Here is a 27,500-nt window from a genome sequence, read left to right on the forward strand (position 1 = left end):
TGTAGTTTTAGTAAAAAATAAAGTTTTTTTTTAAAATCTCTCTCTCTCTCTCTCTCTCTCTCTCTCTCTCTCTCTCTCTCTCTCTCTCTCTCTCTCTCTCTCTCTCTCTCTCTCTCTCTCTCTCTCGAACCCGGGTCTCCCACGCCGTGGGCAACAGCACAGACCGCTATACCAAGAAGTGAACTCACTGCTTTGTAACGTGTCTATGTGTCTTTTGAGGATGAGAGTGAGTTTAACCCATAGCACCGCTACTCACCCCAGTCACTTCACAACATCTGAAGTCCTTCGCGGTACCATCCGTTACAGTTATATGAATGCCGGTGTGGAGAAATCATGGTTGTCCCAAGACAATAGCTTAAATCTCACACCTTGGGGAGAGCCAAGGGGCTACACCCCCCCACCCATCTCCACTCTTAAGGCTAGTGTCCCCTTCTCTCCCTCAAGGCAGAGATATTGTTCAACATTGGCTGTCGCCGGTATTTTGCACGTAGGAGCTAGATCGACATACTTCCACGTCAGTTCAACGCGTGGGTTGCGGTACACCACTAGGTGGCTGTGCTGCATTGTACAAATGGCTATATTTTCAGACTTCCTCTGCCAGTCTTTCTTCGATTCGATCCATGTTTGTAATGTAGTCAATCACGATTGATAATGGAACGCTCCGACCAAGCTCCCGAAATGATAGATGGTAAATACGTCTGGCCCAGCAGCCAATCACAGATCTGCGCTGTCCACATCAGCAAACATCAATTTGATGCACGGTTACATGTTCGGCCAACTGCATGTAGGCATCACCGGTAGGCTTGCGCAAGCTCAGCAGGCTTGCCGCAACCTTCACGACTACTTTGACATCTGAGTATAAATTAGGCATTAGTGTTCTCCTAGTTGACCAAGCACTCCTCTTAGCCAAGCCCATTTGAAATACATTGTACTTTGTACCATGTGGTTCACTATTAACCTGTTCCCCCTGTGCGGTCCATCGGCGGACCGCAAATGACATCTGGTCATAAATCAATATTTTTCAGAGTGTTGTATACAATTAGCGATTTTAATTTCAAACGTATTCAAGTATTAACATCATGAACATGTCACAACAGCATGTAGAATGTATATTATCATCAATATGTTAGTTTAGCAATAGGTTAAAAGTGTCATTAGATAGATTTCACTTTTCAATTTGCTCAAGTCTATTCCGAAAATTTTTACCGATGGGAATTGTAGTCTTTTTGCGGCCATTTTGTAAGAGACATCACTAGCTGTCGATCAGCGTTGGAATTTTTCCAAACTACACTTCCTGAAGGGATCTATGGGGTTCAAGGTTCAGAGTTCTGTATGAATTATTTCAATAACTGTTCATATTCGGGATAATAAGCCACAAAAGGTAAAGTTTTTTTTTTAAACTTTATTTTTTAGCGTTTATCGCTTTCCTGGTCAAGCATGACCGACAGTTGCAGGGTGAAACGGGAGAGAGAGCAGGGGGAGACATTCGGCAAATGACGGCGAGTCCGGGAATCGAACTCGGAGTCAACCAGATCCGTGACGCAGCACGGAGTCCCGCGCGAGCGCGGTAACATGGTGTGCTACTGGAGCACCCAAAAGGTAAAGTTTTTGACAAATATTGAAAGGCTTTCAAGTTTCTCTTCCCTATTGTTAACATGTAGGAACAATTAGATCTGAAATTATTTTCAAAACGGTTGCACTGTGGGGAAAATAAAAAAGTACAGTAAATTACAGTAGATTTCATTATCTGTTCTTATGCACGCCTGGTGATACTAAATCCAAATTGAACTCGGGAATTTGAAAGATAATATATGTATATATATATATATATATATATATATATATATATATATATATATATATATAAATGTGCGAATTGGCTATAGTAAGGTAATTTATAAGCCTCCTATTCTATATCCTATAATAATATTTCAAATTTCATTGGTCCGGATGGGAGAATTCAGTACTGTATCTACAGAACCTTCTGTTTAATTATCTTCCCTTTATTAATTTCCTTAGATTTTTTGTACACATGATCTCAAGAAGGTACTGAACGAGATCTTTTAATGTTTGGTCATTATTACTTATTAGCATGGTGTTATTCACTGTCAAAGATGCAAAGATAAATCATAATTCATATTCTCCTTTGTTTCATCACAATTTAAGCAAGCCTAGTAATAGACACAATATTTTGGACACTGTGAATACATTCCCTGAGGTCCGTAGATGTCCCTAGATACCAATAATATGCAAATGGAAATGTTATGCCTGCACGTTTACATTGCACTACTTTTATTGTCTTTTATACCTATTCTTATGTCTGAAATGTATGCATTGTTTTTTTATTCTGTCAATTGTGTGCTGATTTTATGCCTATATTAATTTTATACTAATTGCTGTGGGACACTCTGGACTGTGAAAAGTACTACAGTATATAGATTGTTAATATTTATTATTGTTATATTGTAGAAATGTGTGCATTGAAATGTCTGTAAAGTCTTGACGACATTGAAAATGAGGGTGACCTCAATTGTCTTTTCGAGAATAGATAAAAGTTTTAATGAATAAAGCATCTCGCTTTGCCTATTGGACTGCTTCGTGCACCAATGGCACACCTGCTGAAATCATTTCACCAATGCACCTGTCACTGACCAGGGCCACGCCCTCCCTGCTAGTATATAAGCAGGCCAGTGGTACACAATGTCCATTCCGTAGCTTCTGTCACACAAAAAAAAACTTGGGTCAACAGGGGGAAAAAGCAAGATGCTTTGCCAGCATTCATAGGGTTAAACTACATGAACGTTGTTATATTTCATGTTGGCTTTGTATCTTGCTTCATCTAAAGTATTGGACAATTAGGCGAAGCTAGCGCCCAAACGAACAAACCAGGAGATAAACAACTCATGCCCGTGCCAAACCTTGAAGGATAAGCAAGGGCGAGAGTTGAATGAAATACCTTGACGGGATAGGGTTATAGCATAACCCTCAGAAGGTCTCGGGTCCACCAGTCATACATTCCATGTGAAAATTATATATTCAAAGTCATATTTTGGGGTTTGATATTTGGCTGCTGCATGTGCACTTGCTCATGCAATGGTGTAGCCAGGGTGCCTGTATCAGTTCCGCAACCATTTCCATTTCCGGGGTAGGCCTGATTGGCCGCGGCGGGTCACGTGCCTGTCACGGCCAATCAGGCCTACCCCGGAAATGGAAACGGTTGCGGAACTGATACAGGCAGCCAGGGTTGTGGGTTGGTCTTTGTACCTCTACTTGTACTTCTCCTTAACCCTTTCACACTACAGAAGGTTACCGTCTGTAGTGTGATAGTGAAAGGGTTAACCTTCTGTAGTGTGGCAGTGCAAGGGTTAACCGTTTGGTAGTGCGGCAGTGAAAGAGTTAACGTTTGTGCCTTACTAGTATGCTACTATACTTATACTACTACCTATCAAGAAGGTGCTGAATGAGCTCAGTGAACATAATCAAAAGAACCTCAATGTTTTCATGGTGTTATTCAGCGGCAAAGATGCAAAAGAAAATCATAATTTATATTCTCCTTTTTTCCATCACAATTTACTCAACCTAGTAACAACTGTTTGGTTTCAAGACCCTGTTTGCTTTCAATTCACTCTGAAACCTGCACTGCCCTGCAGAAGCTAACCGCAATAACTATGCAAACAGTGAAACTGACTAAATGGCTTTAAAGTTATTTGACTATCCAGTGATTTTGAAGTTACTGCAATTCTTTATACCCTTTTTCTCTAAAACCGAGCAAGATTGAACTTTGAAACTGTGTCATAAGATAAAACAGATATTGAGAAGTTCAATTTCACTTATAACTTTTAATAAATTGTAGTTACTGCGGTTAGCTTCTTCATGGCAGTAAACTCCTGGCAAGTATTTCACAAAAAAATCCTATTCCTTTACATTCAAATAATCTAATTGCTATGAAGTAGTATGTCTATAAAATACACAATTCCATTATACAAAGTGAGCCAAAGTAAAGTAGCTATTCTCACACAGACTCTCTGTATCAGTCCTGCAGCACTGAAGTACAAGTTGTAGCTGGACAAAGAGTAATTTGACAAAGTGTTACTTTATCTTTAAAAGCCTTGGTAAATAATTGTAAGTGTATTATTCTGTGTTATGGCAGATTCCCATAGCAGTTCATCTGTCCTGTTCCCGGATGCCTGAAATATAATTTTGTCTTAATAGTTCTCTCAGAAAAATTTGTTATATCCGTCTTGGCTTCATTCCTTTTGTCTGTTCTTGGCTGTGGAGATGGGGGGAATGTGTTGTTCAGACGCTTTGCTTGATTTCCCCTCAGGACAGGAGAGTGAAATCTTATTTGTTGAGTAAGAATGTGTGATCCCTGATTTTATTGTCCAGTTTCTATAGTTTCTATATATACCACTCCTTGTTTCCCCCCCTCTCCTCTTTCTTATTCAGTTATATACCAATAACACTTATCATCTTGAATCTCGTATCTCTCAATGCATTGCCCAAATATCATCAAACTTGGTACTGACATCCTTTATGTCTATCAGATTTACCGTACTTAATCTGACCACAGGTGGCGCTGTTTCATTTTAAAATCCCCATTCAAACAAGCCTTGCTTTGTCGCCATCTGTCCAATTCTCTGATTTTGCAAGCTTTGCCATTTGCACAAGCCCCCACCAATGTGACCAAAACCTTAGCACAAACGAATGGAAGCGGATACGGACCAGCTAGCCTATCTGTTGGCTCTCCTGGAGTTTTAAGCTAGGCTAGTGGTTTGTATCCGCTTCCATTAATTTATGCTAAGCTAGGCTAGAGAGAAAATTGGTATCTCTTGTCTGACTCTGGAGAAGTGCATTTCATAATGTTGGCGTGTTCCTGTAAACGTATCCAACACGGGGTCCTGTACTAACCGTAGTGCTCTGCAACATTTCACAGCATTTGTCCACTGGGTCTCTGTTTCGAGCCAGTCCTTCATCAATATGTTGTTTATTTCTGCTTGTAGCTATCTATATTATTATGATTAACTCAACTTATATCCACATATTAATCAGATACCTTCTTTACAATCACATTACTAGGTTTAAATGATAATGATTAACACTATGAATTAAACTTTGTTTTTGTATTATTCATATTGGCATTGGCACATTAGCAATGTTTAGTGTTCAATCATTAATATTATGTTAATTAATTAATTCATTCATTCATTCATTCATTCATTCATTCATTCATTCATTCATTCATTCATGCATGTGTCTGGTATACTGGGTGTATAGGCAGCTGCTTTGGCCACTAATGCAGGGAAATACCTCATCATCTTTGACAGTCTGTATATGTAAGAGTGTGTGTGTGTGTGTGTGTGTGTGTGTGTGTGTGTGTGTGTGTGTGTGTGTGTGTGTGTGTGTGTGTGTGTGTGTGTATGTGTGTGTGTGTGTGTGTGTGTCCAATACCAGCACTGTGGATATTGTCGCACGGAGAGATCATATTTTTTATGATCTCTTTTTACTACACAGTTCTATATATCTGTATGTCTTGTATGTCATAAATGTCCTGATGAATTGAAAATGGAGGACCCCGATGTCATACAGTATATATAAGAATTAGTGAGTGAGTGCGTGAGCGAGTGAGTGAGTGAGCGAGTGAGCGAGTGAGTGAGCGAGCGAGTGAGCAAGTGAGTGAGTGAGTGAGTGAGTGAGTGAGTGAGTGAGTGAGTGAGTGAGTGAGTGAGAGAGTGATTGAGTGAGTGAGTGAGTGAGTGAGTGAGAGAAGGTTAATATGCATATTGTGTGTGTATGTGCTTTGCCCGCGCATGTGCACATGCACGCGCGTGTGTAAACAGGATGTTCCCGGGAGATGTCCAAGCCTCGGGCCAGGGGACACAGTGGACAGACACAGCGGTTGCTGGCTGTCTTTTCATCTCTCCTCTTTTTTTTCTGTCATCCTTTGCTCTCTTTTATGAAAAAAAATAAATAAATAATAATGTCTCTCCCTCCTTCGATGTAAAGCACAAAGAAAACCAAGCTATTTTGGGCTCGTTTTTCTAGGCCACGCATACGGGACAAAAAAAATACATAATCAAAGAGGATTTAATTGAAAAGAGAATATACCACGGGTAGCGGAGAGGCGCGTGTTGGAATCGCCTCGGACGAGAAGGTTCGGTGTCGTGACGGTCAACGTTGTTCGAGAAGGACGCACTAATTAAATTGTACCTAAATTGTACCTCATCCCATTTCTACTTTGCACTATATAGTATATTGTATATTAGTATATTGTATAGTATATTGTATGGTAACTCAGTTACTTCTACTCTGCATTGAACATTGTACATAATTATGTACATACTGAACACTTGTGCCTACGTACGTGACTTCTATTTTATACTTGCTATACTTATTTTATTTTATTTTATACTTATCTATTTTTGTCTAGCACAGTCTCTGGAGCGTAACAGAAAGAAGCATTTTGTATAAAAGTATTCTGTACTTCTGTATGACAACTAATAAAGAAACTTGAACTTGATTATAGAGAACTGAGAAGTGGACATACTGATTATAGGCAAACTCTATAACTGCAGCACTGCGTGGTTGCGTTCGTTAGTTTGTCGTTTTGTTCGCGGCACATAAGGAAATGCACGTTTAGCCAGTCAGCCCTCTCTCTGTGAGAGCCGCTAAGACCTGGAACTCCATACCAATTCACATTCGCAATATTGAAACACACAGATCATTCAAGCACAAGCTCAAAACATGTAACAAATGTGTGTGTGTGATCCGCAAGAGGGAGAGAGTCAGAGAGATAGTTCTCCAACTCTTTCGCAGACAGTGAAATCCTGGTTGTTCCCCACCCACCTAGGTTATCTAACTATCGCGCCCATAGAAACAATGGGTCTCATTCCCGAACGAATTTACGACCAAAAATGTCCTCTTAGGCAGATTTCTGCCCATTTAAGACATATTAGGGCTGGTAGCGCGAGTCCCCAAATTTTCCTGAGATCATATTTGAGTGCATGGCTGAGAGCAGATTTAAGAGTGCTGAGGAGCACACTTATGATTGATTGGCTAATGGAACATTTTATTAACTTGACAGACTGTGTTCTCATAGTGATTCCTTCCTGTTAACGCTACAGGCCTCCTTGGAATTAATTACTTAATCATAATTAAAATAAATATGACAATATTTGTACGATAAGAAATTACGCATTTGATGTCGGAAAAATAAATAATATGGATTCATCTGATCACAGGGCAGCTGCTTAACCATATCCGAACCAGCTATTTTGGACAAATGTATAATTACTTTAATTACTCAGATATTCAAACACAATTATATTATACAATTATACAAGCAAAACTGTACATAGGAATATTGACAAAACCATACTTGGTCATTTACTGTACATTGGAGGGGGTTGATATAGCTATAAACCTGCATTCCTTCGAATATATCATTAATCAATTAAACTTATATTGAAATACACTATATAGCCTATACACCAACACTGAAATGACAGTGGATAAATAAATAAATAAATAAGAACTAAAGCTGTAGCGGCACCTGCCTGTGTCCGCTTCCTGGTAGACGGGGAGTGATTCCATACGCGCTCCATCCAAAGAATAGTCTCCACACATTGAGTTCCGTTATCAGATACCGACGTGGTGATCCGATTTATTTAGAAAATGTAGGTTACATGGGAGAGGTGATCAAAGTGATCCTAAAGCGTCCTATAACCGTGGTTCTAATTGCTCAAAGTGTTTCCTAAGATAAAACTATTCTAAAGCGTCCCGAAGCGGTCAGAAAATATTATGCGTTCCCCGTGCTACAGCCCAACAGCTGATTCCTATCACCTATTTAATGATCTCCGCCGCGCTATGGCTGATCCACCTGACAGGTGCAGGTGATCACCCACAGTACAACAGAGTCCACCCAACTGGCTACACAGATAATCATAACATTCCCATAAATCATAACATTCCCATAAATCGTAACCTTCTATTGGTAATAATAATAATAATAATAATGATAATAATAATATTAATAATAATAATAATAATAATCCATAACAAAAAACACTCAAATGGCACTTACACCGGCCCCTAATTGTGTTTACACAATTACAAAATAAACAACATGGTCAGGTGAGTGTTCATTACGGCTGGCAATCCTCCTTTTGGCTCCAGTAGTAGGCACTTCGTACTGAACCTTTGTCATCTGGAAAGGCTTCCTGGATCCGTCCGAGCGGCCAGGGTTCCTGGGCGCTGTGTAGTCCACTATAATGGCTAAGGCACAGTCCTTACCGGCCCCATTATCTTCACCAAGCCTCACCTTTCTCTCTTTAACCGGTGTGGCTGATGCTCCTGCTCGTGTTTGCCATCCAGAGGCTGCCGTCTTGAGGGCTTGGGGCAGCTCTGTCATGGCTCATGTAGTCCACCATAATGGATATGATAATGTTCATTCCGAGTCCATATTCTGGTCTTCTGGACATTCCATGTTACAAAATAATAAATCTTCATAGCGATGATTAATTCATAACTTAAAAAGAGTCCATAATAAACTTAAATGTCTTAATGATGCATATTCCTTGGTCTTAATTGGGTATTATTGTCATGTGATCAATACACCAATGCATCATGTTCACATTCATGTGTTTGTGTTTCCTTTTCTCAAAGTCAAGACCTTGTCAGGACCTTGGTCAGCCTCCCCTTTACCCTACCAAAGTGGGCTGAAAGGGGGGGGGCTTGATAGTCCACAATCCACCTCACTCCAGAGTTTGCCATGGTGGTGCCTTGGAATGATGATGTGAATCAAGCACCACTCATGTCGTCTTCTCTTTCCTTCTTTTATGATACACCTTGTACCAGACATGGCCATCTTCTTTGTTTAGCTCTTGAAGAGGTACATTCTCTGTGCTTTTAGATATGCCAGTCTTCTCTCTGCTCTTAGATCTTCTAGTCTTTTTTTTGCTCCTAGATCTTCCAGAGTTGTCTCTGCTCTGAGATCTTCCAGACTTATCTTTTCTCTTAGATCTTCCAGAGTTGTCTCTGCTCTGAGATCCTCCAAACTTGTATTTTCCATCCACCACTACTCCTTTCTTGTTCTTAGTCTTCTTGGGCTTGATGTCCTCTTCTTCATCTTGTTTACTTTTCTTGACCTTGTCGTTTTTAGTCTTGATTTTCTTAGGTTTGAAGTCGATTCCTCTCACATCATCTCGCTCCCTCTTCAGAGACTTCTGGTGTTTAGGAGAGTGGTAGAGGTCCTCTTCATGCTCAGACTTCATATTCATACATGGAGAACTGTTCTCTTCCTTCTTAATCTTGCCGTCAAGGGACTTCACTTTCTCCTCCTTTCTCTTGTCCTTGTACTTGTCCTTGTCCTTCCATTTATCCGTGTTGTCATCTTTGCGCTCTACAGTACTGTATTTGCAAATCATGCGTTCCCCGTGCTACAGCCCAACAGCTGATTCCTATCACCTATTTAATGATCTCCGCCGCGCTGTGGCTGATCCACCTGACAGGTGCAGGTGATCACCCACAGTACAACAGAGTCCACCCAACTGGCTACACAGATAATCATAACATTCCCATAAATCATAACATTCCCATAAATCGTAACCTTCTATTGGTAATAATAATAATAATGATAATAATAATATTAATAATAATAATAATAATCCATAACAAAAAACACTCAAATGGCACTTACAAAAGCTAATCGCATGGAAATAGCAAGTCTTGTGTGCGCCAGTATGGCCTACGTGTCTAATGAACAGTACAGGCTTAATATATTCTAGTTACTTGTTTCATTAGGATTTAGTAGATACTATATATGCTCTGCCTCTGCCCTACGTACAGTATAAGTACAGACTGTACCTATACTGTATGTAGGGCAGAGCATATAGTATCTACTAAATCCTAATGCAACAAGTCATTAATGGAATAATAAGCCTATACTGCGTTTATGTCATAATCACAGCACGGGCATACTTCACTCCCCCTCCTTTTCCCCTCACGTTCTCCACACGCTCCTCTTTATCCCCCTCTCCATCCACTACACACTCCTCCTCATCCTCTCCTTCTCCATCCACCCCTCCCTTTACCCTTATATGTCCAGCATCACTTAACTTCACGCCACCTAGCCCAGCTGCACTCCATCCCCCTAATTCACACACGGTCAGGCACCTCACTCTTCACAGCTGCACTCAATCCTCCCCTGATGGAATGCCTACTTCTACTCCTCGACGCTGACCAGAAGCCGTCGTGGTATTAATTACCACTACCCAGGTACGACGTCTCTGCCTAAAGCTCTGCTGGATTCCATCCTTGTATTGCCTACTCTAACCTGCCGTCCCTGCCTGGACGTTCCCTGTCCCCGAAGAGGAACACTTGCTCACCCGCTGCAGCCCAGCAGCTCCCAAGACAAGAACAAGGACCACTTGCTCGCTCGCTGCCGCCACGGCAGCCACAGGACAGAACTTAACCCTGTTCTATTCCCCCCAATTCCTGTGTTGCTCATTTCATTAAACACCCTTGAAACCGCTCCTATCTCCTCTCCTGTGTATTCAGCAATTGGGCTGTGTTCCAGACCACAATCTCACAGTTCATTCATTACACCGTAGGCATTAATGGAATAATAAGCCTATATTGCGTTCATGTGTGTGTGTGTGTGTGTGTGCACGCACGCGCTGCGGCAGGTGTACCACGAGCTGTACTATATATGATGACAATACATTAATCTAATCTCATTTTGATGGGTCGCGCAAGACTCGCAAGGCACTTCCGCATCCATTTACACACAGCTGCGTCATTACTTTGCCTTATAAGGAGCTCTGGAGGCGTTGTTTTGTATGCAAATGACCTGAACGGGAACGCACTTTTGAGTTTAAGACATAATGCCATTCTCCAAGCAGATATCAGATCATATCTCAGCTGTGATCGTTTCAGCCTCTTAAGACATATTACCAGCATGTTCGGGACTCAGAGTGAACTTGTCATTGATTCTGTCTCAGTCGGTTCCAAAATAAGTCTTCCAAGAGAACTCTTTGAAACATTTTGGAGAATGAGACCCAATGGCCTGGCAAAAAAAAAATAATAATAATTAAAAAAAAAAACAATTTAATAATTTTCTTTTATATAATTTTTTATTTATTTTTGTATCTGTGCAGGCCAGGCCACCGGGAAAACTCCCGGTGCTCCCGATGGCCAATCCGGGCCTGGATGTAGCGTGAACAAACGCTATACTCTACTGCTCAGAGAAACTGGACTGCTAAATAAAGATTAAGGATCTAGCGTTGATTTAATATGAGAATAGATTGGTAGAAGGTGGGTGGTGAGGATGTAGGACATGCTTCCCCACCGCTCCTGAGTGTGTGACAAAACTTATATATTATACTCCTATCAAACTGAACACATATGTTGAGTAGGTGTTTGAACAGTCCTTTAACCGAACCTGTTGAACTATTGTTGAATTATAACTTATAATGCTGAATACTCGAACAAAGGATGCCACTCGAACCAGATGCCACTGAGGCCGACGACACCGGGATCCTAACTGCGGGTCTACTACAAGCCATGATGGGGTCCCTTAACCCATTGCTCGCCAATGACTTGTTAACACGTCATTCTCCGCCATGCGTAATCTGCCAATGACGCCGTAAGGCGTCTTTGAGATCAATATTTCATATTTTCGTCGTGGTATTCACATTTCACCCACAGAGTCTTGGCTGGTGCTGTAGGACTCCGCTCAACTCTGCAACGCTTCAATACCGCCACCTCGTGGCCGATCGACGAGTTGCCAAACCGGAAGTGGCCGGAAGTGCTTGGTCCGTCCCGTATTTGCGTCCGGCCACTCGGTACGCATCCTGCAGCTCAATACAGACACCGTGAATATGGACAGTGTCCCCCACCCACCCCTCCTACCCAACCCCCCCCCCCCCCCCCCCCCCCCACTCCTACCCAACCTCCCCCCCCCCCACCCACCCAACCACCTCCAATGTACAGTCCCCCCCGCACCTACCCAACCTCCCTCCTCCAATGTACAGTTTCTACGTCAAATGTATATACTCTTTTTTTCTGGACTCTTTACAAACAGTACTGTATTTGCAAATCTGGTATGTCATAAATGTATAGATGTAGCAGTACTGTCTATCTGTATGTCATGTATGTCATATATGTTACGATGAATTGAAAATGGGGGACCCTGATGTAAACAAGACGAAAGTCTTTTTCTGGTCTGTATCCCATTAACAATTGTATGTATTGAGCTGTACTGTACTGTACCCATTCTGCAATCTGTTAATAAAGTTTTCAATCAATAGCAAGCCAAGTTACTTACCGATTTGTACAGCTTCAAATGTCGAACGAATTTGGAAGTTGAAGAAATCTCCATCTGTGATTTTCGAGCCGCACGTTTTGCATACTGCAATTTGTTTTTTGTTGACCACCACGTCGTTTTTTTTATTTTTAAACTTTGACCAGTCAGCTGGTTTCTTTTTAGCGTTTATCGCTTTTTCTGGTCAAGTATGACCAACAGAGACAGGTTGAATGGGGTATAGATCGGGGGAAAGACACTCTGAGAAAATACGGCGAGTCCGGGAGTCGAACTCGTGTACCCCAGATCCGTGACGCGCACGGTTGTCCCCGACGCCGAAATAGCGTTCGAGGTACGCAGTGAGCTACTGGAGCTCCCCCCACCACGTCGTTTTTATAAGCAAACAAAGCAATCTTTGGTATAATGTTCCACTGAATCCGTCGTTATTAACGTTCGTAACGTAAGATAGGTTCTTTGAGCCAAGACACAATTTACATTTAACAAAAAAGTTATTTTCTTTGTGCTCCACAAAAGAGAAATAGTGAGGATATAATATCATGTGTACGCTGGGCGCCGCCATGACAGTCTCAAGTAAACAAAGAAAAAATAAAACACGGCCACAATCTCTGCAGGTGACACAGGAGCCGGCCGCAGTGGCCAATCAGATTGCGGAACCCGAATGCGGAAGTGAAAGTGCGTTAGGGAAAATATACGCGAATGAAATGTCTATTCAATGGAAATTAATTGATTCACGGCACATTTAATAACATCATTTTTTATCGTTGGGCATGGGGGAAGGTATCAAGTCTTCTCAAGTCAAAAGGCTCAAGTCCAAGTAAAGTCACGAGTCATTGGTGTTAAAGTCAAAGTCGAGTTGCAAGTCTTTTCTGTTTTGGTCAAGTCAAGTCCAAAGTCATCAAATTCGTGACTCGAGTCTGACTCGAGTCCAAGTCATGTGACTCGAGTCCACACCAGTAGCTCGTCATAGAGGGGTGGGAGGGATTCTCCAGGATAGCAGCCAGCTTCCTTCTCATCCCCCTCTCTGCCTTTTGATTGGCAAGAGTAGTAGGGTTTTAGGATGAGGTGGAGGAGTCATATAAGTTCCTTGGGGTACACCTGAACAATAAACGGGACTGGTCGGACGCATACGTTTTCCTCACTCCCTGATGCCCTGCAGCCAGCTTCCTTCTCATCCCCCTCTCTGCCACCACCTCTAGTCTGACCAGCTCGACTCCCACCACGGAGCTAGCCTTCCTCACCAGCTTGTTCAGTTTGTTGGTGTCCCTCGATTTGATGTAGCCCCCCCAGCATGCCACAGCATAAAAGAGGACGCTGGCCACTACAGACTGGTAGAATGACTGCAGGAGTCTATTGCAAACATTAAATTACCTGAGTCTCCTCAGGAAGAACAGCCTGCTCTGTCCCTTCCTGTAGAGGGCCTCTGTGTTGTCTGACCAGTCCCGTTTATTGTTCAGGTGTACCCCAAGGAACTTATATGACTCCACCACCTCCACCTCATCCTAAAACCCTACTACTCTTGCCAATCTAAAGGCAGAGAGGGGGATGAGAAGGAATCTGGCTGCTATCCTGGAGAATCCCTCCCACCCCCTCTATGACGAGCTAGTCAAGATGAGAAGCACCTACCTTACCTTATACCTCCCCTCCCCCATGCTGCTATGATGCCTGAATTTCCCCAAGGGGATCAATAAAGGAATGTCTTATCTTATTTTATAGACAATTATGTGGGCATTATAGAACAGGTGACAGAAGTTATGACCATTATAGTGATTAGTGGGAAAACTAAATACAAATTCCATCTGGATTTTCTTTGTGTTTTTTCAAAACAATGTTCTATAGTGAGTGGTCTTACCTCCTTTTCCAGGATTACTTCAACTTTCAATATCTGGCAGTTACTGTCATTATATATGCTTAGAACAGTGTGTAATACCAAAAAAGTTTAAAAACGGATTTGAATTGATCAGTTTCTTTTTATTTACACCAAAACAAAAAAAAACATCAAAAAACACTTTACAATTATTATATACAATTATTATATACTGCATATGTATTTCTTACATAATACAGCTGCAGTGTTCATCAACTCCTCTGGGATAAACTGGGACACAATGCTCCATAAGCAATAAGTTAAAGCTAATTACCTTAGCATATTTGACATGTACAGTGTCATGTACAGTAACTGACTTATGTTTAATCCATACAAATATAACAAATAAACGATGGGATTAGAAAACTACAAGGCTAAATTAATTCAGAATGCAGTTGTATGTTGAAATGTGGTGGCCGGACAAGATTTTTGTAATCATTTCTGTATCAAATATGAAAGATAATAATATATTACTTTGAGCATACCCACAAACAGATATTCATCATACACCCATTCAAGTAAATTTTCAGACGAAATTGTTTTATCACTATCACTATAAATATCATAACTTTTGAACAATAAGGGGCGGCTACGTGGCGCAGTGGGCAAGGCGCTCGCAACGCATGCTGGAGACTAGGCTCGAACAGGATGCCTCCTGTTCGAGCCCCGCTCTCCACATTGCTTTCAGTTTAGCTGGTCGTCCACAGTAATACACATTGGCCGTATTACGGGGAGGGAAACTGAAGGGTGGGGATCGGGCGTTGTGGACAGCGACTCCTACAGTTCGGTTGGTGCGCCTGCGCAGTAGAATCAAGAAGCGACGGGGGCGGGGCCCCTCCAAAGCCCAGACCCCCGACGCTGAAAGATCGAGCCGCGCAGGTGAAAAGATGCGACGGCTGTTACCTCGAGTATCGGAGGGGACTCGTGCTATGTATGACTTAGTCCACAACTCCACATTGCAGTCGGCTTGTGGGAGGCAAGAAACAACGTTCGAAGACAGGGGAGGGTTGGATTGGACGATATGAAAATTGGGATGGGAGAAAAAATTGAAAATGGGAGAAAAAGTGGATAATAAAAAAAACTTTTGAACAATCAATTATATTTCTAATCTGTCAGCTGTTCTATCTTGCCCACATAATTGTCTATATCCCATACCCTCTACGTTTCCTGCTAGCTTGTCAGTAAAGTGGTTGAAAATGCAGTTGTTCGTTGAAATGTGGTGGCCGGACAAGATTTTTGTAATAATTTCTGTATCAAATATGAAAGATATTAATAATAATAATCATGATAATCATACAGATATTTTATATCATTTGAAAGCCCTAGTTGTTATCCTCAAAATGGTACTATATATATATATATATATATATATATATATATATATATATATATATATATATATATATATTAGAGCTGGGCCGCTAACGGCGTTAACGTGCTGCGTTAACACTATACTAGTATCGCGCGATAATATAATTAACGCATTAATCTAAAAAAAAATTATATATATTTTTTTTTTACCTTTATTTACCCAGGGTAGGTTCGCTGAGCACAGATGCTCTTTTTCAGGAACGCCCTGCTTCACATTCACACAGTTCCATTCACACCTGGGAGCTGCCCAGTACAACCACAGTTGACACCATTGGCCACTGAGCAACTCCACTGGAGCAGTTGATTCAAGCCATGTCACATAGTTCAAGTTTGAAATGATTCTTTCTGTTTTGCTCCTGAGAGTGTGCTAGATACTGTACTGTACTGGTAATATTATTTATTTGTGTTAACTTCTGAATAAAACAACTTATTAAACACAAGTACATCTTATTGAACATTATTTTGATATTTCATTACCAATTATCATAGCAAAACAGCTTTTTCAAACAGTCTGTAATGCATTTTGGAAACGGGAGATGGGCTCATGGTGTAATGGGCCACCTGGCCTGAGAAACATAAGGAGGAAAGAAAAAGTAAGGACTTACTTCTGGTCATTATTTGGGTAGAACACACATATTTTGAATGCCTTCGGCAGGTTTTTTGTTTTGAGCCATTTTAATCTAGATTAATCTAGATTAAATCCAGGATTGCAGATAGATTAATCTAGATTAAATTTTTTTATCTATGCCCACCTCTAATAATAACATTCATTTTCATAATGGAATGTTGATGCCTAGGGCTAAAGATAATGTGCGATTTTGGCCACTGGTAGCGCTCATGAGCCGAAACACACCTCGGGCCGTGTTCGGTAGCGCCGAAGAAGAAGAAGCTTCACACACGAATCCACACGGGGAAAACAGTGAAATATTTGTCTCAAAATGCTGTACGTAACTCCAAGCTGATCAAGCGTGTCCTTAGAATTCCGTACGTAAATCTAAGCAGATCAAGCGTGTTTTTATGATTTATGAAACACAGATTAAGAGGTGTGTGTGTGGATCGTTTTTACGATTGTGGATTCTACTTTTGCGCTTGTTTATTTTTGATAGACTTCTAACAAGAAGAAGCTTCACACACGAATCCACACAGGGAAAACAGCGAAATATTTGTCTCAAAATTCCGTACGTAACTCCAAGCTGATCAAGCGTGTCCTTAAATTCCGTACGTAAATTTAAGCAGATCAAGCGTGTTTTTAGAATTCCGTACGTAAATCTAAGCAGATCAAGCGTGTTTTTATGATTCCGTATGTAAATCTAAGCAGATCAAGCGTGTTTTTATGATTTATGAAACACAAATTGAGAGGTGTGTGTGTGTGGATCGTTTTTACGATTGTGGATTCTACTTTTGCGTTTGTTTATTTTTGATAGAAATCTACCCCCATATTGGACTGGCTAGGGGTTTGTTGAGAGTGACGTTTGATTGTGAAGCCCATTCAAGTAAATTTTCAGACGGAATTGTTTTATCACTATCACTATAATTATCATAACTTTTGAACAATAAGGCGCGGCTACGTGGCGCAGTGGGCAAGGCGCTCGCAACGCATGCTGGAGACTAGGCTCGAACAGGATGCCTCCTGTTCGAGCCCCGCTCTCCACATTGCTTTCAGTTTAGCTGGTCGTCCACAGTAATACACATTGGCCTTATTACGGGGGGGGAAACTGAAGGGTGGGGATCGGGCGTTGTGGACAGCGACTCCTACAGGTCGGTTGGTGCGCCTGCGCAGTAGAATCAAGAAGCGACGGGGGCGGGGCCCCTCCAAAGCCCAGACCCCCGACGCTGAAAGATCGAGCCGCGCAGGTGAAAAGATGCGACGGCTGTTACCTCGAATATCGGAGGGGACTCGTGCTATGTATGACTTAGTCCACAACTCCACATTGCAGTCGGCTTGTGGGAGGCAAGAAACAACGTTCGAAGACAGGGGAGGGTTGGATTGGACGATATGAAAATTGGGATGGGAGAAAAAATAGAAAAATGGGAGAAAAAGTGGATAATAAAAAAAACTTTTGAACAATAAATTATATTTATAATCTGTCAGCTGTTCTATCTTGCCCACATAATTGTCTATATCCCATACCCTCTACGTTTCCTGCTAGCTTGTCAGTAAAGTGGTTGAAAATGCAGTTGTTCGTTGAAATGTGGTGGCCGGACAAGATTTTTGTAATAATTTCTGTATCAAATATGAAAGATATTAATAATAATAATCATGATAATCATACAGATATTTTATATCATTTGAAAGCCCTAGTTGTTATCCTCAAAATGGTACTATATATATATATATATATATATATATATATATATATATATATATAATAGCATTCATTTTCATAATGGAATGTTGATGCCTAGGGCTAAAGATAATGTGCGATTTTGGCCACTGGTAGCGCTGAAGAAGAAGAAGCTTCACACACGAATCCACACGTGGGAAAACAGTGAAATATTTGTCTCAAAATGCTGTACGTAACTCCAAGCTGATCAAGCGTGTCCTTAGAATTCCATACGTAAATCTAAGCAGATCAAGCGTGTTTTTATGATTTATGAAACACAGATTAAGGTGTGTGTGTGTGGATCGTTTTTACGATTGTGGATTCTACTTTTGCGTTTGTTTATTTTTGATAGACTTCTAACAAGAAGAAGCTTCACACACGAATCCACACAGGGAAAACAGCGAAATATTTGTCTCAAAATTCCGTACGTAACTCCAAGCTGATCAAGCGTGTCCTTAAATTCCGTACGTAAATTTAAGCAGATCAAGCGTGTTTTTAGAATTCCGTACGTAAATCTAAGCATGATCAAGCGTGTTTTTATGATTCCGTATGTAAATCTAAGCAGATCAAGCGTGTTTTTATGATTTATGAAACACAAATTGAGAGGTGGATCGTTTTTACGATTGTGGATTCTACTTTTGCGTTTGTTTATTTTTGATAGAAATCTACCCCCATATTGGACTGGCTAGGGGTTTGTTGAGAGTGACGTTTGATTGTGAAGCATATTTAAGTGAGTGAGAGCCCTGGTTTCCAGGAAGAATTCAAGCAAGATTGGTTTCAGAGGCAATGGCTCAATTGATGAAAAGGTGATTTATTCAGCAGACAAAGCACAGGTTTCACAGCACAGCAAACGGTAGGTCCCTCCATGACAACAGTCTCGGCTAGACTGCGTCCGTAGCAATGGTCCAACATGGTTCTTATATCTAAACTGTTGACCCCTAATTTCAAGATGAGCTGGTCTGAGTCAGATGGCCTTTGATCAACAGGTTTTAATCAACAATGGTCTTGTGATCAGGGGTGTGTCAGGGCCCCACTTACATAGTTTCTGTGTGTGTGTGTGTGTGTGTGTGTGTGTGTGTGTGTGTGTGTGTGTGTGTGTGTAGTATGTGTATGTGTGGGAGTGTGGTGTGTCTCTGTGTGTGTGTATGTTGTTTTTGGGGAATTCACATTTCTGCACCTGTTTTGTAGAAAGCGTGAATATAATTAAATGTGTTATTCCTTTAAACGTTGTCTTGCTCATGTGATCCTCATTTTACATACAAAACTTGGGGGTAGGCTCTGTTACCCATACTGTACGAACTATGAACTCTGTTGCCTATACTCAATTTATACCTACCTACTGTTTTCACTGCCTACAACTGCCCTACACTGTAATCATAGTATACAAAATAACCATAACTACCTACCCCATACTACCCATATAACTGTATGATAGCATATACAATAGTGCTGTAGCTGTACACACTGTATACATTTATAATGCATACACTTTATTAACAGCACTGCCAGGTTAATGGTGCATGATTACCGCAGTAGCAATGCAGAGCAGAGCTCAGAGTCCTAAGAGCTGCATCTGTATGTACCGCCTATATATTCTGTCTGAATATACCTTCATACAATCCTTCTATATACCTACACTGTAAAAAAATATTACAGATTACCTTTGTTTTTCTACTTTAAGTGTAAATACCATAACTGTTGTGAAGGGCCAGATTAAAACTGAGAATCTACCTTTATTGTTTGATATACTTTGTATATTATTTATATATACACGGAATATCCCTTTACCTGCGTTCAAACCAGAGTAATATTCGCTCTCCTTATTGGACAGCGCCCTAGGCGCCACCTCGCAAGCCCCCAACGTCAGGTTCAAAGACAAGTTCAGGCATGTCAGAACATGCCCGGAGACAGCGTATTGATCCCAGACAAGGACTGCGGTTTGGGACTAGATAATCACTTAAGTATATATACAGCGCAAGGTGCGCACAGCAGTAGTTCAAGTAGATCACCTGCTTGTCCATCTAAACAAGCCAACGTAGTTCATCGTGTAAATTGAGCACTCGTGCGTTGAGAACATGTGCGAATAGAATAGTAAAGTGTCAGAGTTTAATGCAGTAACGTCAAGTTCGACCTAATCTAATGTGAAGTAAATAGTCGTTCATTTATTGTATATCGTGCAACCACTGTTCGTTCGTGTGTAGCATTACCCAGCGGTTCGTCGTGTTTTAGCTAGTGTACCTTAGCCAGGGTGTGTGGCCTAAATACGTCGCCTGCACCCGAGGAGGCCTAGTCGGAGAACCGTTGGACATGTGCACAGGAGAACCAGCGTCGGCGATTGCAGAACCATTACTGGTTGGATTATATTGATTTGGAACATGTTACCCGGAGAAGAGCCTCGTTGATTTCCACTGTCGTTTGGGATTCAACCTCGTGAGGATTACAACTCGGGCTGGCCTCATGGACAGAGGCTGGCTAGCTGTCATCAGTGCTAGCGAGCATTTGGATTACAATTATTGCTTTGCTGCTGATCGTTGGATTTACAAGGACCGACTCCTGTACGTGGAGTCTCTTTATTCTTCATTGAATCAGACTGAGTATCCGAACATTCCTCTACCCTCCAGGCCTTACACCCCGGAGGGAACCCATTGTCTCCAGGCGGTACCAGCGTTGCCTTATATAGTTGCTATTATACGACAGGTGGCGTCAACTTAGACCCATCATAGGAATCCTGCTATTCCCAGTGACTCATGCTGCTGACTGACTTTATTCATATTCTTCGCCATACAAGCGCGACCCTAATTCTCATTCTGTAACCTAATGTTGCATAATAATAAAATACCCTCAAATACTATTTCTTTGTCAATGCCGTGTTCTTGTGAGTGTTCACCATCTATATTTGATGTACTGTCTGGCCAGTAATTAAAGTACATAACTAGCAGTGGTTTAATCTATCACAATCTTTAATACAGTCAGGGATTTGTAACCCCTCAGTTACAATTGGTCCTTCGAGCCGGAGGGTATCAGTGTAATATTTAATATAATATTAATATTGACATGGCCAGCGGTGAACACTCTCCAAGCGGCTCCCCTAAGCTAGAACGCCCGCAGCGCAAACGTCAGCTACCTCCATTTCTGGAGGACTTCGCTGTCGTTTTACCCCCTAGCTTATCTAAACAGACGTTAAATACGGATAAATCGGATAGTTTAAGCATGCCCAATCCTATCGACTTGGCGACCCCGCCAGTAGAGACCCCAGTGGGTTCAAGCCAAACTGACTTAGCTCACGGGGGGGGGACCAAGTGGGACATGACGTGACTATACCTCCAGACAGCGTCACCGGGATAGACCCCGGAGCGCTCCAGGAGAACAGATCTCCAACAAGCACTGTCAGCACCCGATCACCTCCGTCAGTGTCATCCCCCAGCGAGGCGGACCAGAGACTGGCGCAAGCCTTGATCGCCACACTGACAGCTTCAACCGAAAGAGACCGACTCCAGGGTGAGCGCGACCGGCTTCAAGCAAAGACGCTTAGTGAGCGTGAACACTCTGCCACGGAACGAGAGCGCCTCCACGCGCAACTCCAAGCACAAGCCCTTAGTGAGCGCGAACACTCTGCTACGGAACGAGAGCGCCTCCGGGCGCAACAATTAAGTGAGCGCGAACACTCTGCTGTGGAACGAGAGCGCCTCCAGGCTCAACAAATGAGCGAGCGCGAACAACGAGAGCGCCTCCAGGCGCAACAATTGAGCGAGCGCGAACACTCTGCAGCGGAACGAGAGCGCCTCCAGGCGCAACAATTAAGCGAGCACGAACACTCTGCAACGGAACGAGAGCGCCTCCAGGCGCAACAAAGGAGTGAGTACGACCGCATCAGACTGGAGGAGAGGCGCCTTCAGACGGAAGAGAACATCGAACGAGACCGCGCCAATGCACAGCGCGACGCCGCCAATGCACAGCGCGAAGCAGAGCGCGACGCCGCCAATGCGCAGCGCGAAGCAGAGCGCGACCGGCTGCAGGCGCAGATGATAGAACAATTGATCGCCAGGGCGACACCCCCTCTCTCCGCACGGAGCTCCCGGAGATCATCACGACAAGGGTCTAGGGCACCGTCCCCTACCCGACAAAGCTACCCGGGACCCGGCCAACAGGAAGAACCTGTCTACGTCTCCGAGCCCCCTCCCCGACCGGTCCATACGAGACCCAGCCAACGGGAAGAACCAGCCTACGTCGCCGAGAGACTAACTAGAAGACTCCAGGACCTAGAGGAGGAAGAGGAGGGATATCAAGCCTACCAGCACGAACATACTTTAGACCAAGAGGCCCAGTACAGCCCCGACTTCAGCCCCGAGTCACTGCACTACAAACCCCCGACCCAATTCAAGGGTGAGTTTGACGTACAGTCAGCACCGAGGAACAGCACCTGGGGACCCGGCCTCTGGTACCCACCAAGTACTAACCCACGACCACCCGTACGGGGAGACTCGCCCAGGAGGCCTCTTCCCCTACACTCACCAATGTACCAGCCATCCATGGCATCTTACCTTGGCACACCGACGTTCCCAGACTTTACGCGCGAGGACAGAGCACAGTACACGGAATTACGCATGTGTTTAGAGACTATGATGTCCGATGTCCACGACGAGTCGTACAAATATGCCATCCTCCTCAAGCATCTCAAGGTGCCCAGAGCGCATAACATAGCGCTGGCATATTCCAACTCAAGCACCCCATACTCCGCGGCTCTGGTGGCCCTCGACGCTCGCTATGGACGCATATGGGATTACGTGATCCAAGAAATACGAGATATCGACCGCCTCCCCCCAGCCAAAGACAATAGAGCACTGGATGACCTCTCTATCAAGGTACAATCCCTCGTGGGGATGCTGGGGTCCCAAAAGGAGAAGGGGAGATATGAACTGTATGCAAATTCTAATGTGGAGCGGATACTGGAGAAGCTCCCTCCAGCCCGCCAAGAGCGTTTTCGGCGGCAGAGAGACCACCGTGACCCCAACGGCCCAGAGCCATCCCTCCTAGACCTGGCTGCTTTCCTCGCAAGGGAAGTTAGCAGTCTACGACTGGACACATTCGTGTGGAGTAGCTCTAGCCCAAGAGATGGACCTCGGAGGTCCAACGATAACCGCCGGTCAGTGACAGTTATGCACCAGGCCGAGTCAGTGCCGCAGCACAAGAACCACAGCACCCCTCACGTGAAGGGGAAGTGGAAGATTGTATGCCAGTACTGTGAAAATGAACATTGGCTGTCTCAATGTGACACCTTCAAGAAGCTGACCGCTGACGAGGTGAGTCAGTGGATCAAAGCCAACCGCCGCTGCTTCTGCTGCGCGCGCAGCCATATGGCAGCTGAGTGCCGCCTAAAGAAAAGATGCAGCAAGTGCGACGGCGCCCACTTGGAGGTCCTACACGACAGCAACAAGAGGAGACCCGTACCCCCAAGCAGCTCGAGAGTGAACGTCATGTACATAGACCCTGCGAAGAGCGGGAGCTCCCGAGTGCTCTTGAAGGTGGTCCGAGTGCTCCTAAGCTACGAGGACAAGGTCATGGACACTTACGCCGTCCTAGATGATGGGTCAGAAAAGACTCTCCTCCTCGCATCCGCCGCAGCCCGGCTGGGTCTGCGGGGGAACGAAGAAACAATGACAATCCGTACCATTAGAAGAGACCTGAAGACCATAAAGGGTGAAAATGTCTCCTTCACGATAGCAGCGGTCGAGCAGCCCGAGAAGCAGTATAGCATCACTAACGCCTTCACCAGCCACGGCATAGACCTGTCACGGTACACCTACCCCATCACAAAGCTGACGGAGAAATACGTGCACCTACGTCAACTACCTATACCGCTCATCGACGACGCCACCCCGACCCTGCTCATAGGATCCGACCACGCACACCTCATCGTCCCCACGGACCGGGTCCACATCGGGCCCAGAGGCTGTCCAGCAGCGGTCGAGACCCGCCTGGGTTGGACACTACAAGGCCCCCTCTCCGGGTCTTCCAACCGACCGACAGCCCCTGCTGCCTCTACACGAGGATAAACGAAGACGACACCACCCTCTTGCAGCACGTCGAGAGGCTATGGACATTAGACGCGATGCCCTTTAAGAATGAAAAGAAACTTGTTCGCTCAAAGGAAGACACTTATGCCATAGCCCTCCTCGAGCAGAAGACAAAGAGAGTCGAGGTCGACGGAGTGATGAGATACGCAACTCCACTCTTGAGGCGAGAGGGTATGCCCACCCTCCACGCCTCAAAAGAAGCGACAGAGCGATATCTACTGAACACCGAGCGGCGTCTAGCCAAAGACCCCACTCAAGCCACTGTGTACCACGCTGAGATTGACAAGCTGATCACAGCGGGACACATAAAGAAAATTGACATTCAAGAGGCCGACCAGACGACTGAATCCTGGTACGTGCCCCACCACAAGGTCCACCACAACGGCAAGGATCGCATTGTATTCAACTGCAGCTACCAGATTGGACTACAGAATCTGAATAAAGAACTCTTGCCCGGCCCGACACTCGGCCCCTCTCTCCTCGGCGTACTACTACGTTTCCGCCAAGACAAGGTGGCCATCAGCGGCGACATCAAAGGGATGTTCCTGCAGGTGCGACTAGTGGAGGAGGACAAGCCCCTGCTGCGGTTCCTATGGAGAGAGAGGATCAACGATGAGCAACCATCCATCTAGCAATGGGAGGTCCTCCCCTTCGGCACCACATGCAGCCCATGCTGTGCTATGTTCGCACTACAAAAACATGTGACAGAAGACCCTGAAGCTGACGAGGAGGTCAGACAAAGTGTAGAGAGGAGTTTCTACGTGGACAACTGTCTGCAAAGCGTCTCGACGCCAGAAGAAGCCGAAGCCCTCCTACTCAAGCTCCGCGCCTCACTGATCAAAGGCGGCTTTGATCTCCGGCAGTGGGCCAGCAGTGACCGTCAAGTACTTCGCAGCCTCTCCCCAGAGACAAAGGCAGCAAGCAGCGAGACCTGGATGGCGACCACCCCAGGTGAAGCACAGGAAATTACATTGGGCCTAGTCTGGCGCTTCAAAACAGACTCGCTCCATTACAAGTACACACCCCTGACCCCGGAGCAGGGAAGGTCGACCCCTCTACCGACCACCAGACGGAGCGTATACAGAACACTCGCAAGTCAATACGACCCGCTGGGGTGTATCCTACCTTACACCACTCGGGCGAAAATGATTGTACGAGAGCTGTGGGACAAGGAACAGGGCTGGGACGACCCCATACCCGACCACCTAGCTTCCACCTGGAGAGAGTGGGAGAGAGAACTCAGCTCACTCCAAAATGTGAACATACGCCGGAGCTACTTCCCACCCACGGTGCGGCTGGAGACGTGCCAGATGGACCTGCACGTCTTCAGTGACGCCTCGGAGGTAGCCTACGGTTCGGTGGCTTACTTGCGGGCCCGAGAGGAGGGAGGAGAAATACACACAGCCTTCATCCTGGCTCGCTCAAGGATAGCCCCCCGCAAGCAACAATCGATCCCGCGTCTAGAGCTCTGCGCAGCTCTGGTAGGCGCGCAACTCGCCACGTTAATCCAACGTGAACTCACCATCCTGGTGCAAAGAACAATCTTGTGGTCAGACTCCATGACCGTACTCACATGGATCCAGTCCGATTCTTGTAGATACAAGGTCTTCGTGGGAGTCAGAATCACAGAGATTCAAGACCTGGTAGGATCAGCGTGCTGGAGGTACGTGGACACGAAACAGAACCCAGCCGATGTCATCACACGGGGGATGTCCCTAGATGACCTCACACGTCACAATATCTACAGTGACGGTCCTGAGTTCCTCAAGCTCCCGGAGGAAGAGTGGCCTACCCCCACCCCACGGGAGGCTAGTGAAGAGGAGGCAGAGATCAAGAAATCTATGTTCTGTGGGCTGACGCACCGCCCAGCCCCCACTGACCCTAACATAGACGACTGCCTCACCTTTGAGAGTGCGCAGCTAAAAACATTCCTGTGGCTAGAGCTGCCGCGGTATTGATTATTTCCTTACCGCACAAATTTGCAAAATATTTCCTACCGCCGCGGTTATTACCGCATGCACACAAAAAATTAAAAAAAAAAGTTTGAATGCATTTTTTTTTTAGTAGTAGTCTACTCTTTATAGCATATAGCCTGCCTCTAGTCTAAATGTCTATTTTTAGAGGATGACTTTGCAGCATGAATATTGTTTGGGATTCGGCAAGCACGCATTAGTTATTGAAAGTGAAACACGGATTCGAAGTTTCCACTCTGGTCGTGCGCCGTTCACTCGGTGTCGCGGGCAGGGGTGGTTACCCCTAACCCCCCCGACCCTTTCTTATTATTATTACTATAAAGTTACTACTTTATAATAAAGGCATTCGTTTTGTGGCATTAACATTATATAGTTATACGTTCAATAACATCAGCGTATTTACCGGACAATAGCAAGGCAAGCAATACTCTATTCATATCTCAGTTCCTTTCTTTGCTCAGAGCGTGCTGAGTTGTCCCATTCTGCGGTCTGTTAATAAAGTTTTCAATCAGACAAGTGTATAGAACGAAGGGCTTTTATTATAACATTCGTTGCAGACAGTAAAATCATTATGTCTCGTTTAGTACTCCTTAGGAGCGATGTAGTCCACTCCGGCGGAGAGTTAAAGCTAACGTTATTAGCCGTGTTGTGATGATCTGACATTCAGGAAGTAAAAACCTAATACGCGCTTGCCGATTGGTGGTAACACACTGCATGACGCTACAACGTGTGACGCGTCTCTCTTCTGACCAATCAGTGGTCTGCAATGTTTCACATGACTTTTCTGGTACCCAATAGGGTCGCTTGGAACCTCGATAGATGAGTAGGGTATATCTGCAGAGCCGCAAGCCCAACGAGAGGAGGGTAATTTATTATTATTATTATAAAAAACAGCGGTGACGCGGTATTCAGCCTACTCTGCGGTGGCCGTGATGTAACAGCGATACCGCGGTAATGCGGTAATCGCGGCAGCTCTACCTGTGGCACCACCCTGAGGTCCCCCCCACTACAGACCTTGACGCATCGAACTACGCAGAGGCAGAACTCCTTCTGCTACAGCGAGCCCAAAGAGACTCGTTCCCCGATGAGCTAGACTGCCTGCAGGGAACAAAGCCAATCCCGTCAGACAGCAGACTGCTCCACTTGGCCCCTGAGCACGACACCCATGGCCTCATCAGGGTGGGTGGTCGTCTGAGACGGGCCCCGGACTTAACGGATGACGTCAATTATCCTATAGTCCTCAACAGCCGACACAAGGTCACTGAGCTCATCATAAAGAAATACGACGAGGATGTGCACCACGCTGGGGCAGAGAGAGTCTTCGCTGAGATCCGACGTCGCTATTGGATACTGCAAGGAAGAGAAGCAGTACGACGCTTCCAGCGGACCTGTCTAGATTGTCGCAAGTGGCGAGCACAGCCCAGTATACCCATGATGGCCGACCTGCCTCCCTGTCGCCTCCGACTCGGCGAGAAGCCCTTTCACTCCACGGGCGTTGACTGCTTCGGCCCGCTCTACGTGAAGAAAGGAAGAGGGACAGAGAAGAGGTGGGGCATTGTATTCAAGTGCATGACC

Source organism: Notolepis coatsorum, assembly GCF_963971535.1.
Source record: "Notolepis coatsorum genome assembly, chromosome: 1".
Taxonomy (NCBI): Eukaryota; Metazoa; Chordata; class Actinopteri; order Aulopiformes; family Paralepididae; genus Notolepis; species Notolepis coatsorum.